This window comes from Oncorhynchus gorbuscha, linkage group LG26 (assembly GCF_021184085.1).
Source record: "Oncorhynchus gorbuscha isolate QuinsamMale2020 ecotype Even-year linkage group LG26, OgorEven_v1.0, whole genome shotgun sequence".
Lineage (NCBI taxonomy): Eukaryota > Metazoa > Chordata > Actinopteri > Salmoniformes > Salmonidae > Oncorhynchus > Oncorhynchus gorbuscha.
The window spans coordinates 38,499,668-38,511,373 of NC_060198.1; the positions used below are offsets into that span (position 1 = coordinate 38,499,668).

Genomic DNA, 11,706 nt, shown 5'->3' on the forward strand with positions numbered 1-11,706 from the left:
CTCTGTTGTTTCTGTTGTGGTATCTCCCTCTGTTGTTTCTGTTGTGGTATCTCCCTCTGTTGTTTCTGTTGTGGTATCTCCCTCTGTTGTTTCTGTTGTGGTATCTCCCTCTGTTGTTTCTGTTGTGGTATCTCCCTCTGTTGTTTCTGTTGTGGTATCTCCCTCTGTTGTTTCGTCTCCCTCTGTTGTTTCTGTTGTGGTATCTCCCTCTGTTGTTTCGTCTCCCTCTGTTGTTTCTGTTGTGGTATCTCCCTCTGTTGTTTCGTCTCCCTCTGTTGTTTCTGTTGTGGTATCTCCCTCTGTTGTTTCGTCTCCCTCTGTTGTTTCTGTTGTGGTATCTCCCTCTGTTGTTTCGTCTCCCTCTGTTGTTTCTGTTGTGGTATCTCCCTCTGTTGTTTCTGTTGTGGTATCTCCCTCTGTTGTTTCTGTTGTGGTATCTCCCTCTGTTGTTGGGTCTGTTTTGTGGCGATGCGTATCTGCCCGCTCTCACCTGAGGATCACCCTCTTATTTCTCCTTCACCACTTTATTAACTGGAATGGACTGCTCTATCGCAAGGAAGATTTATTTAGGGTTTTTTCCTAAAGACAGTTATTAATATCATAAATATTTGATGCTACTTTGTGTGACCCTGGAGAGACTGACAATGAAAGGGGAAGGCGAGGTATGAAGGTTAACGCTGGGGGACAGGCTGATTAAATGTATACGGGGTGGCTGGGCCCACGAAACCCCACGTAGGGCCAGTTAAACTTTCTAATGAAATGGACTAAATAAACAATGTAGTCATAGAGCATGTTTACGACAGAGCCCGGGAAGACTTTGGGGCATGTTCCTGACTACATTGAAGTTGTTCTGCGAGATAGAACTAATTCTGTTCCCTCCTGATAAGCGACCTCCAAAATGTTGCAAATGAAGTTGTATGGTAATGCTTTTCATTTCCTCAGTGGCTCCTTGCCCTATAATTAGCATATTTTTCACAGGGGTCTGCAGAGAAACTATCCTGATGAAGACAGCTTGGCTGTCGAAACGTTGGTATTACATTTTTTGCATCTGAGCTCCTAGAGTGTGCGGCTCTCTTTTATTTTCAAGTCTGCAGAGAAACTACCTTTCAAAGCTCTGTTAAGGAAACAACTCAATTCTGTTTTTGTTGTCTTATGGCAGTGGAAAATAACAATTTCCTTCAGTTTCTGTTTACCATATTGCTTTGTTGCAGAGAGCGTGTAAACCATACATCTTGTCTGGGCGAGACTAATATACCATCTTAACCAAAATGTCAAACATAACCTTCAAATATTTATTATGGAACCTAAAAGTAACTCTAGTGGACCAACCTCACAATGATTCTCAGAGAGAGAAAACCGAGTGGTAAATTAACTAAATCAAGCTAGCACATATTTGCAAAACATGTAGGCCTAACAGCAATCCCCAGCAGCTTATACTTATACCGTAAGAAGATGGCATATGTGGAGATACCGTTGCCTGCTTATTAAAAGTTTTGTAATTGCTGATACCCAATACCCAAAGGTCTGCTTGAGAATTCAGAAAATAAATGGAAAAACAGCCAGAAAGCTCAAGGAGCAGAGCAGAACCCTTGAGTGAGTAATGATTTAATCAGCACATCTGAATGTTTAAACGAGTCAAGAATGCAGCATTGATGCACCCCGTGAATATACCCTTACATCCAGCCATGGTTGAATACTTCTGGCCAATGATTTGAGGCCAACATATCTAGTTTGACTTTGCCGTGGTCTAAAACAGTCCCCCAACCAACGCTCCTCATGCATAAAGTGTAATTAAGCCTAGAGAGAGTGAAAAGACGACCACAGCCATACCCAATATGATTGGTACCGGTTACCAGTGATCTAATCAGTACTATAAACTGGGTGGCTCAAGCTCTGAATGCTGATTGGCTGACAGCCGTGGTATATCAGTCCGTAGACCACGGATATGGCAAAACTGCTCTAATTACGTTGGTAACCAGTTAATAATAGCAATAAGACACCTCTGGGGTTTGTGGTATATGGCCAATATACCACGACTAAGGGCTGTGTCCAGGCGATGCGTCGTGCCTAAGAACAGCCCTTAGCCGTGGTATGATTGCCATATACCACACCCCCTCGTGCCCTACTGCTTTTTTCACCTTTATTTAACCAGGTAGGCTAGTTGAGAACAAGTTCTCATGTGCAACTGTGACCTGGACAAGATAAAGCATAGCAGTGTGACACAGACAACAACACAAAGTTACACATGGAGTAAACAATAAACAAGCCAATAACACAAGAAACAAGTCAATGACACAGTAGAAAAAAAAGAAAGTCTATATACAGTTTGTGCAAAAGGCATGAGGAGGTAGGCAATAAATAGGCCATAGGAGCGAATAATTACAATTTAGCAGATTAACAATGGAGTGATAAATGAGCAGATGATGATGTGCAAGTAGAGATACTGGTGTGCAAAAGAGCAGAAAAGTAAATACAATTTTAAAAAGTATGGGGATGAGGTAGGTGGATTGGTTGGGCTATTTACAGATGGACTATGCATGGGTGCAGCGATCGGTAAGCTGCTCAGATAGTTGATGTTTAAAGGTGGTGAGGGAAATAAAAGTCTCCAACTTCAGCAATTTTTGAAATCCGTTCCAGTCATTGGCAGCAGAGAACTGGAAGGAAAGGCGGCCAAATTAGGTGTTGGCTTTGGGGATGATGAGTGAGATATACCTGCTGGAACGTGTGCTACGGGTGGGTGTTGTTATTGTGACCAGTGAACTGAGATAAGGCGAAGCTTTACCTAGCATAGACTTATAGATGACCTGGAGCCAGTGGGTGTGGCGACGAATATGTAGCGAGGGCCAGCCGACTAGAGCATACAGGTCGCAGTGGTGGGTGGTGTAAGGTGATTTGGTAACAAAACGGATGGCACTGTGATAGACTGCTGAGTGTGCTGAGTAGAGTGTTGGAAGCTATTTTGTAGATGACATTGCCGAAGTCGAGGATCGGTAGGATAGTCAGTTTTACGAGGGTAAGTTTGGCGGCGTGAGTGAAGGAGGCTTTGGCTAGCACAGTGTCCAAGGAAGGGCCAGAAGTATACAGAATGGTGTTGTCTGCGTAGAGGTGGATCAGGGAATCGCCCGCAGCAAGAGCGACGTCATTGATATATACAGAGAAAAGAGTCGGCCCGAGAATTGAACCCTGTGGTACCCTTAAATGGAAGATGCTGCTAGAACACATAAATAATACACAGAGAATGGCATTCACTTAACAATTGGCTTTTTCCTTTAACCGGCCTTTCAAAACGCTTTAATAACGGCTCAAGTTATGAAAATGATGTCCCAAGGCTGAAGAAGGAATACATAATAGCTTTCTTTTTGATAGTCTGTTTGCTTATAAGAATGTAGATGTATGCAACTAAATGTTTTCCAGCACATAAGGCAATTTGCTTTCCATAAACATCTTCCTCTAAGAAAATAATGAGGGAGAAAAGAAATGGGAAAAATGCCTTGGTGTTACCAGGAACATTAATAACAACTTCTCAGTAAAATAAATTATGAATTGTGCATGAAAGCTGCAGGCAAATTCCAAAATGAAAGTTATATTAGTTGAGAAAGCTTATAGGACTCTTGTCGGGAGGTTTTTTTGGGGCAGTATCTTGGTGTTCTGAATATCATACTGTACCTCTGAGGATGTCTCAGGTAACTTTCTTTGGGTTTTCAGAGGCTCTGGTGACTGTGTTATGTAGGCCACTCAGACGTCAGGGCCTTTGATAGGTATTGATCCTACGCCCTCCTTGTCACATAAGTGGGAGGTAAAGTGGGGCCTGGCCTTGCAAGAACAAAGCACACACTGAAGAAGAGATGTTGTTGTTGTTGTTGTTTTTTCTAAAAGAGGATGCTTCTGTAACGTTGACCAAAAACACTGGGTTCAGGCTTTTTTTTGAGGACTTGCTGAAAGGGGAAGTTCTCTCTCTCTCTCTCTCTCTCTCTCTCTCTCTCTCTCTCTCTCTCTCTCTCTCTCTCTCTCTCTCTCTCTCTCTCTCTCTCTCTCTCTCTTTCTCTCTCATCGATCTCTGATCTCTCAGTTCTTTCCCTGAAGGCATTCTTTCTGGAAGTGTTCATCACATGCCAAACATGTGACAACTAAAAGTGCTCTCACAGTCTAATGATTCTGGGATTAGTTGACACTTTCTATGCCATGTGAAATGTTTCGAATCTATGGTTAAATGTAGATTTCCAAAAAACATAATAATTAAAGACCTAACCTGGTCATGTGTGTCAATACAACACACCTATTCTACAACAGTTCGTTTACATTCAAGATATTACAAGAGGACCATTAAACATAGATTTGTTATAATCCTGTAACAGGATACTGTAGTCCAACCTAAACACATTTTGGACAGAGAATACATGCATGGGCCTATGGTACATAAACTTTAAACTGTCCATGGGAATTCCAGTTCTTGTCCCTTTTGTTAAAGCTGGAGTAGAAAAGCCTGGGCATAACACCATAACACATGTGATGTAAACTGTAAGCTGTTCCCCATCCCAAGCATGCTGCTGTGAGTCAGACTGTGGCATTAGGGCCAATTGGATGTGTTTAAAGGAGAGTAGGGCTGTAGACACCACGACTGGCTCTCCCCTGCCTGCATTACCACCGGAGCTGATGACAAGTGCAGAGCAGCCTTGTTGTGTCTTTAATACAGCGGGAGTATTCTCCAGGGGAAATGCAATCTGTGTCCTCCGAACGGCAGTACCCCGCGTGTCAGCCGCTATCACATTATACTCACCCTGCTCCAAATGGGAGAAGGAAATAGGAAATCGCCTCAGCCAGAAATGAAACAGAAGCATAATCAAAAAAATGTGTGTGACATCAGTACAGATCTGCACCCAGCCCAGACATCCCCTAGCTGAGCACTAAACAATAAGCAGTGGAATTGCTTGGGATTCTTTAGCGGTTGAAAGAATGTACGCCCCTTTTTTCACCCCATGGCATCTATTGGCTTATACCAGCTTAGACGTTTAAGATATGAGATAAAAGGGGTATGCTACCCTGATATGTTTTTCACCCTGCCTTTATTGCCAATAGAAGGAGACAGCAAGAGCAGAGAAATCCCCAAAGCATTCAAGACACCTCAGTTTCTAACATTACTAAAGATCTGTCAAAATACTCTCACCACTATAGCTGGAATCATCCGAGCTAAAAGAGTCCTGTTCCATATGTATCATCACATGTATGACAGTGAGTCAGAGAATAGTGTAGACAGTATAAAGAGTGCAAGTATCAATATTGTATACAGTGATACAGTAAAAGTATGCTATACAAATACATATAAGTTACATACTAACACTCAATTCCACATACACACACTCCTACACTTCCCTTAGTAAAATAGTCTGCATGTGAGAGACAAAGACACAGCACATAAGAGGATCAAGTTAGGTAGCTATGTATGTGTGTGTGTGTGTGTGTGCATGCTCTGCAGACATGCGTGTGTGTGTCAGCGTTAAGTCCCTGTGACTGAGAGGTGAAAGGACTGTTGTACTCACAGTTGTGCTCGTTTCCCTGCGGTCTGTCGGCTTGTCAGAGTTTCATCCTCTCAGCGGTCTGGCTATCCCTGGGCTGGGCAGGGGGCTTTCTGTTCCTCTGCACTGGACGAGGTGTGGTAGAGAGACTTAGCTACAGACAGAGAGAGAGATGGAGAGCAAAGGAATGAATGCAAGAGAGAGAATCAGAGAGAGAGAGAGAGAGAGAGAGAGAGAGAGCGACTGAGAGAGTGAGGGGTGTCCTGCGATTGGCCTGTCAGTCCGGGAGAGGGAGCGTTGGTCTCAGTGGTGTCAGAGTCACGAGCGATGAGTCTGTTTGCTCCTATTTAAGAGGCAGTACAGTCAGCCGCTGCATGGATTCCAACAGCACACACTGCTAACGTAGGCACGCTCACTGGCTGCTGCTCACACGCTGCATACACATCACAGTCAGGGAGGGAGGGAGATAAATAAGAAGAGTTGGAGAAAGGAGGGGGAAGTGATAAAGGGAGGCAGACAGATACAGAGGGCCGATGACAGCTTCAAGCTGAAGCTTCTCCTTGGCTTCTCATCAATGACAGGTACTGAACAACAACAGAGAGAAAGAGAGAAAGAGAGAGAGAGGTAGGTATCCCCTCCACACCCCTCAGCTCCAAAACACACACACACACACACACACACACACACACACACACACACACACACACACACACACACACACACACACACACACACACACACACACACACACACACACACACACACACACACACACACACACACACACACACACACACACACACAGTGAGAGAATATTCACACAAGCACACAAATTACTCCTCCCCCGACCCCATCTCAATTGCCATAGCCCTGGCTGGCAGATGTATGGGAGTTGTCAGCTCTCAAGCTCGGCTCGGGGAGAGATGTGGTTCTAACTTATCTCATCTTATTTAACTGGGCAGTAATCAGAAAACAGTGGCAAGCTCATTTACAGTCGGGTTGGCTGTGCAGCGCTGGGGGTGGCGGGGCCACGGACACGGACAGAGGCAAATGGCAATTATCATATCCCAAGTCACAGAACAGCGCCCCACAGGTTCCATTAAGGCCATTGGCACTGGGGGCCAACACTGAAACTGATCCCAGGCCTGTAGGATAGGTAGGGCAGCAGCGTCTGTGAGAGGAGGCAGTGTGCACTGTAGCACTGACCTGGCCAAGGGGTACTCCGTTAAGATTGATCATCAACATTTTAAATGGAGAATTGAGGGCAGTCATGTGAGTGGAAGGATTCAGGGTTTGTGTTTGGTTGTAAAACTGATTTAATGACGTCCTGTCAATGACAACACATGTTATCATGCTGTAGATTCATTATTCCTTCAGATTGTGCTCAATGGAATCATCATTTGATACATCAGAAAAGCAGAATTTGGTACAGAAACCTTTGTTTGCAATTACAGAGATCATATGTTTCCTGTAGTTCTTGACCAGGTTTGCACACACTGCAGCAGGGATTTTGGCCCACTCCTCCATACAGACCTTCTCCAGATCCTTCAGGTTCCGGGGCTGTCGCTGGGCAATACGGATTTTCAGCTCCCTCCAAAGATTTTCTATTGGGTTCAGGTCTGAAGACTGGCTAGGCCACTCCAGGACCTTGAGATGCTTCTTACGGAGCCACTCCTTAGTTGCCCTGGCTGTGTGTTTCAGGTCGTTGTCATGCTGGAAGACCCAGCCACGACCCATCTTCAATGCTCTTACTGAGGGAAGGAGGTTGTTGGCCAAGATCTCGTGATACATGGCCCCATCCATCCTCCCCTCAATACGGTGCAGTCGTCCTGTCCCCTTTGCAGAAAAGCATCCCCAAAGAATGATGTTTCCACCTCCATGCTTCACGGTTGGGATGGTGTTCTTGGGGTTGTACTCATCCTTCTTCTTCCTCCAAACATGGCGAGTGGAGTTTAGACCAAAAATCTCAATCCCATTTTCTAATAATTGCACCAACAGTTGTTGCCTTCTCACCAAGCTGCTTGCCTATTGTCCTGTAGCCCAGCCTTGTGCAGGTCTACAATTTTATCCCTGATGTCCTTACACAGCTCTCTGGTCTTGGCCATTGTGGAGAGGTTGGAGTCTGTTTGATTGAGTGTGTGGACAGGTGTCTTTTATACAGGTAACGAGTTCAAACAGGTGCAGTTAATAATACAGGTAATGAGTAGAGAACAGGAGGGCTTCTTAAAGAAAAACTAACAGGTCTGTGAGAGCCGAAATTCTTACTGGTTGGTAGGTGATCAAATACTTATGTCATGCAATAAAATGCAAATGAATTACTTAAAAATCATACAATGTGATTTTCAGGATTTTTGTTTTAGATTCCGTCTCTCACAGTTGAAGTGTACCGATGATAAAAATTACAAACCTCTACATGCTTTGTAAGTAGGAAAACCTGCAAAATCGGCAGTGTATTAAATACTTGTTCTCCCCACTGTATGTCTCCACGGAATCATCTACTTTTCAGTTGAATAATCTATGTTTGAATGGAATCATCTATTTCTCAATGGAATCATCTATGTCTCCACGGAATCATCTGTTTCAACGGAATCATCTATGTTTCAAAGGAATCATCTATGTCTCAACGGAATCATCTATGTCTCAACGGAATCATCTGTTTCAACAGAATCATCTATGTCTCAACGGAATCATCTGTTTCAACAGAATCATCTATGTATCAACGGAATCATCTACGTCTCAAAGGAATCATCTATGTCTCAATGGAATAATCTACATATTAACGGATTTATCTCCGTCTCAACAGAATCATCTACGTCTCTCAACGGAATCATCTACATATTAACGGAATCATCTACATATTAACGGAATCATCTACATCTCAACGGAATCATCTACGTCTCTCAACGAAATCATCTACGTCTCAACGGAATCATCTATGTCTCTCAACGAAATCATCTATGTCTCAAAGGAATCATCTATGTCTCAACGGAATCATCTGTGTCTCATATGAGCAGGACAAGAAGCATTAGGAAGAATATTGGTTCTGACATTTTCCACCGTAACGCTTAGTTTGACGATGAATGTCACGCTCAGTCTTTTTTTCCTCATTAACTATGGGGACCGGCACACCAGCACACCAGGTCCAATCTGCCCCCTCCGTCGTCCCACAAAGTCCCTGGAATCCTATTCTCTGTCCTCTTCACTCCACCAAATTCAATTAAAAAGAGAAATTGCCAATTAGATCACTGTTATGATCCTGTAACAATGATCTAATGTGTAATTCATTGGCTTGGCGCTCCCCCGGGGGGTCCTGCTCGATGGAGTGGCTCTGAGACTCCTTGGCATTCACCTCGGCCGGTGCAGCGCGGGGCGGGGTGGGCTCTCCTCTCGGCCCCCCGTCACCATCATCCAACCTACCTGGTCTCTACTGTCTCTCCACCACCACCGATGCCTCTGCTGGCCCGCGGCAACAACTCACTGTACCCACACATACTGTATACACACACGCATAAGTAAATGTGCACACACGGATACGCATACACACAGTGATTTATATGATTTGCTTTGTTTTATATGCATAAGCTTCATTCGGCAGATTGCTGGTGTTTAAAGAGGACAGAGAGCACACACAAGCACATACCCCTACATGTCGCCTCTCGCGGGAGAACCCTCGGCAATGTTTCCCTCATTTAATTAAGTCAATTCCAATATGGGGGGGGGGGGTGTAGCTCCAGGCTAAGAATCACATTGAGATAAGGGGTGAGTGTGGTGAGGGGGAGTTTACCCTCAACACACCCAAACCCGGTAAGTCTTGTCACCAGCCCTGTGACTGGAGCCCTTTGGGCAGCTGACCCGACAGCACCACCAAATGGGGAATGTCTGCTACGCTTAGCATCATCCTCCTGGAGCCAGGTAGTGGCCACGTGTTTATCTGTCGCTACAAAGCCTTGTTACCTGGCAACATTTAATACTTTATAGAGGTTTTATCTTATCATAGCCTCTAGGGTATATTTAGTCCTGGGATAAATGCAACAAACACACGCAGACAGACACAGTATTGCAGACCGACGCACAAACACAGACACAAGGATACACACACGGATACACACACCCACAGTGATTGCTCTGGTTGGCTCGTTTAGCACTTCTAAGGCAGAGATCCCCAGAGGCCAGCTATCACATCCAGTTACCGTGGCACCAGACATGCCCAGACCCACCTGGCTGCTCTCACCTCAATCTGAGGAAGACAGGAGGCACTGTAACCATGTCACACAGGACACACACACTGAATCACAGACGCACAGAGACACACACTGAATAACTGATTAATCTACTGTAAACACAGACACACACTGAATCACTGAATCACAGGCGCACAGAGACACACATTGAATCACTGAATCACAGACGCACAGAGACACAGACTGAATCACTGAATCACAGATGCACAGAGACACACATTGAATCACTGAATCACAGACGCACAGAGACACAGACTGAATCACTGAATCACAGATGCACAGAGACACATATTGAATCACTGAATCACAGACACACAGAGACGCAGAATGAATCACAGACGCACAGAGACACACATTAAATCACAAACAGAACCACAGACGCAGAAAGGCACAGACATAGAATCACAGACACACCGAATCACAGACAATATTAGAGTCAAATACATCAACATAAACAGCATAAGCCAACACACATATACTAGAGTGACACACAGACACTCTACCATCAACCCAGTTGTATGTTACGGAGTCTAGTTGATAGGTAATCGACTAGCCGGACTGTTCCCCGGACTCCAGTTGTTGCCATTCGTACAATGCACAAACAAGGCTATTGAACCTGACATTGGTGTCTGTCGTTATTCCTTTATCTAACATATCATACTGAAACAGTGTACGGTGATGAACAGTGACATGCTCAACAGTCGCTATCTTTCCAAATCTAACCCAAATTTCCAACGAACCATCCGGTAGAATATGAATCATCAGCCAGTTGTCATGGGAGACCAGATTGACAGTTATTATTTTCAGTCGCTGCCTCTTTTCATAATTTGATTTGTAAATAACTGAAAATGAGTCAAATGATCAAAGCATGCAACACTGACAGTAACTGCCAGTAGGAATGACAGGTAAAATAAATGACAAACAGCTATATTAACAGGAATGTAAAGAAGGGCCCTAATGAGAAAGCTCTGCCTTCATTGGTGACTCACATTGATGGCTGGAGGTAATACAGACGTAATGGCTGCTAAAGTAGGAGACAGAGAAAAGAGAGGGAGTGAGTGAGAGAAGGGAAAAAGAGAGAGAGAGAGAGTGAGAGAGAGTGTGATAAGCAACAAGGTAGAGGAGGTGGAGGAGAGGAGGACTGGCCGGTGATTAGTGCGCTCCAGCGTTGGTTGAAGCTGACTTGTCACAGGTTGACATGGGATGCAATTATGTAGGGGAAATTTGCGGGGCCCTCAGGCATGTGGCATCCAAGCTGTCAACTCTGGCTGATGTGTGGGCTCTTGGCACCGGCAAAGATGTCACAGGTGCTTACTGTACACTTCACTACCGCAGCATTCCTATAAAAATGGGCCAAAGTTTAACTAGGTGAGGTTGGAGAGGAGAGTGTGACGGTTACAGGCCATGGTGTGTATGTCTGTGTAGGTTTGAAAAGGTGTGTGTGTGCGTGCTTCAGTCTGTCCCTGTGCAAGCACTTGAGCGTGCATGTGTGTGTGCGTGTGTGTGTGCATGCGTGTGTGTGCAAAAGGTGCTATGATGGATAGCGCCACAGTAGAACAGCTGTTTTAACACCAGTAGGCTGTTAACACTAATCTACCCCCTACTCCTACCTGATGTCTCAGTCTCACTCCCTCTCAGTCCCTCTCTCTCTCCCGCTCTCTGCTAAAGCCACCAATCTCCATTGTGACTGGACCAGTTTCTCACACTGTTCTCTCCATCTTCTCTGTGTCTACCATGTCAGCTCTTGTGTATAAGTCCCCCTGCAGTATAAGTAAGCACTTTAAGGCCCAAGACAAATTACCTCAGCAGGACACAGCACACTTTTCTCTTATTTTCTCCTCCGCGTGGCGCTTATCAAACCTGGGCCTCCTCACAGAGCCAGCAGGACACGACTCCAGCTTAAAGGCCCAGTGCAGTCAAAAACGTGATATTCCTGTACTTTATATGCATTG

General features: G+C 44.8%; 1 protein-coding gene across 3 annotated transcripts in view; it reads right to left on the minus strand.

Annotated features, from left to right (window-relative positions):
- The window catches only part of LOC124015975 (RNA binding protein fox-1 homolog 3-like), a 459,039-nt gene extending 453,194 nt beyond the window's left edge, over nucleotides 1–5,845 (minus strand). For all 3 annotated transcript variants that reach the window (XM_046331482.1, XM_046331483.1, XM_046331479.1), the window contains exon 1: nucleotides 5,538–5,845. The gene's annotated coding sequence lies outside the window, so the exon portion shown is untranslated. The remainder of the gene's footprint in view (nucleotides 1–5,537) is intronic.
- Nucleotides 5,846–11,706: the final 5,861 nt, after the last annotated feature.